At 35.8% G+C, this 2,945-nt stretch overlaps 1 pseudogene; it reads right to left on the bottom strand.

Moving 5' to 3' along the window:
• Window positions 1-273: 273 nt before the first annotated feature.
• On the bottom strand, window positions 274-673 carry LOC137216799 (cytochrome b-c1 complex subunit 7 pseudogene; annotated as a pseudogene).
• Window positions 674-2,945: the final 2,272 nt, after the last annotated feature.

The following is a 2,945-nucleotide window of genomic DNA, read 5'->3' as shown; positions in this document are numbered from 1 at the left end:
TTACTTACAGCTGCAGAACAAAGGAAACACTTTAACAATGGAGAAAGGGTTAACTAAGTTATGAAGCATGCATATTCTGGGACATTATGCAGCCATTTACATTCCTGTATTTAAAGTCCATAAAGACAAAGAAATATATGATTACAATATACATTAGGTTTTTCTTTTTTTAAATAATTATAATAGAGATTTATTTAAATTAATACATTTACAGCCCAGATAGTTCTACATTGTACATTTTAGGTTTAACCAGCTTCATAAAAATACTTTAGGATAGTCGTATCCAGATTTAGACTACATGATTATTTCTTTGCCCATTCTTCTCTCTCTTTTCTTTCCTGAATAACCTCTTTCAGATGTGGTTCAAGGTAGAATTTATCCTCCTCATATTTTGCCCACTGCTCTTTAGGCAAGATCTGCTGCCTCATGGTCAGGTCCAGTGCTCTCTTAATGCGAAACACCCTGTCATCATAAAGGTTCTCAGGAAGCCTTCTTATGGCTTCTTTTACATCGTCATTCTCACATATTGTATCACCTCGCATTAAGCCCAGTTTATTGAACCCGGCAGCATTGTAATACCATTTTCGAATACCCTCCAGCCACTTGCTTGACGCTGCAACGGCAGGGCTACTCACCATTTTAACCTGAGACAGAAGCGTTGCCTGCTGGGTAAGTCTTATACATTAGGTTTTGTTATAAGATTACAGAATGACTTGCACAACATAATTCTGATTTTATTAAAACTTATATATATATATGCACTGACACAAAGGTGAAAACTAAAAGGAAAAGTATCAAAAAATTAATATTAACCATATCCAGCTATTGGATTTATGGGCCACTTGCATTATATTCTTATTTTTTTTTTATGGATTCCAGATGCTCTTTCCTAAGCAATATTGCCTTTATAAGCAGAACAAATACACTGTAATTAAAACAATTTTAATTTTTATTGACAATTCATGTGAGAAACTGTTAGGTTAGCAAGTAGTGCTTTGGGACAACATTTCACAGGGAGAGTTCCAGGGTACAGTTGCAAAAGCTGCAGAGCTGATCAGATCTATAGCAGCCATGGCCAACCCACAGCTAATGACTTGTGAGCAAGAAAAAAAGTTTATTCCGATAAGTTACTGTAAATGAGGGTTGTTTGTTATTGCAAGAAAGCTAAGTCAGAAGATAATATTTGAAAGTTTCATGACCCTGTTAGTTGTTCTCTTTACTATGAATCTTCTCCTAATAAAATTCATATAAGGCTAGATTGGAACACTTTGGGGTTTGTTTTCCTTTCTAATTTTTCACATGAGTAAGCTGAGGCTCACGCATGTAAAATAACTACCCTAAAGGCACAGTGATTTAATTACAAAACCAGGATTGGAGTTTTCTTTGTCTAGAGTCTCTTCACTATTTTTCTAGTGGATGGGGCAACTGAGAGATTATTGGGGAGATCTTGTATGCTGGTGCCCCAAGTACCATCCACCTAGGTCCAGTTTTTTGTTTTTTTTTTAACCGTAGTGTTACTGAACAGTTCAATTTCTGTCCTCTCTGTTGTAGATTACAGACCTGGAATCAGAAGCATGTAATAAAAGCTGGGCAGAATCTATATATGAAAAAATTTAGGAACTTATTAAAAGTCACTAAAGGACACCAAATAATTGTTTATGGTTAGAAAATCAAAACAATGTAGATACACCACTTCTCTTCAAAGTGGTGTATAGAATCAATGGAAGTTCAATGAAAATCACAACAGATTCTAATTCAAAAATTTATATGGAAGAGAAAGGAGTCTCTTTCTCCTTTCTGTATGTACATTCATGAAGAAAAATAGGGTGAGCTTATTTACTATGGGAGATATTACTATATAATAAAGTGAAAGGGTATGGTAATTAGGACAGTGAAGAATTCATACAGGGATAGAAAAAAATAGACCAATGATACAGGAGTGCCCAGAAACAGATACAAGGAGAGCATTTCAGATCAGTGGAGAATGGATGGGCTTCTCAATAAACAGTGGTCTGACTAATTAATTAATTAATCTATAAAGGAAAAAAATGGATCCTAATTACAGATCACCCACACAATTAGTTCCAGGTAGTTTAAAAACTTAAGTGAGGAAAGCAAAACTTTAAAATTTCTAGAAGAAAAATAGGAGACTATCTTTATGAGCTTTGGGTGGAAAGGAGTTTTATAAACTACATATAAAAGTATAAGCTATTAATGAAACATGATAAATGTGATAACATTAAAAAAATAAAGAACTTTTGGGCTTTCCTGGTGGCGCAGTAGATACGAATCCACCTGCCAATGCAGGGGACATGGGTTCGAGCCCTGGTCCAGGAAGATCCCACATGCCGCGGAGCAACTAAGCCCGTGTGCCACAACTACTGAGCCTGCGCTCTAGAGCCCGTGACTCACGACTACTGAGCACGCGTGCCACAACTACTGAAGCCCACGTGTCTAGAGCCCGTGCTCCACAACAAGAGAACCCACTGCAATGAGAAGCCCACACACCACAACAAAGAGCAGCCCCCACTCGCCGCAACTAGAGAAAGCCCACGTGCAGCGATGAAGACCCAATGCAGCCAAAAAATAAATAAATAAAATAATAAATTTATTTAAAAAATTAAGAACTTTTGGTGATCAAAATATGCTATAAAGAAATTGAAAATATAAGCCACAAACTAGGAGGAAATATTTGCAACTTACATCATCAACAAAGAATTATTCTCCAAAATACATTAAGAAATTATAAAAATTCATTTAAAGATCCATATAAAGATACAAAAATCTGTATAAGTCCATATAAAGGTAAGCAAACTAAGGAAAAATGATCAAAGGACATTTACAGAAAGAGGAAACCTCAATGACCAATAAACTTAGAAAAACACGCTTGATCTCATTACACGTTGGGGAAAGTTGAAGGAAAACTAGAATGAGATGTCTTTGCA

Source organism: Pseudorca crassidens, chromosome X (genome assembly GCF_039906515.1).
Source record: "Pseudorca crassidens isolate mPseCra1 chromosome X, mPseCra1.hap1, whole genome shotgun sequence".
Taxonomy (NCBI): Eukaryota; Metazoa; Chordata; class Mammalia; order Artiodactyla; family Delphinidae; genus Pseudorca; species Pseudorca crassidens.
The sequence above is the reverse complement of the archived record's forward strand: the minus strand, read 5'-3'. Positions and strand labels throughout refer to the sequence as shown.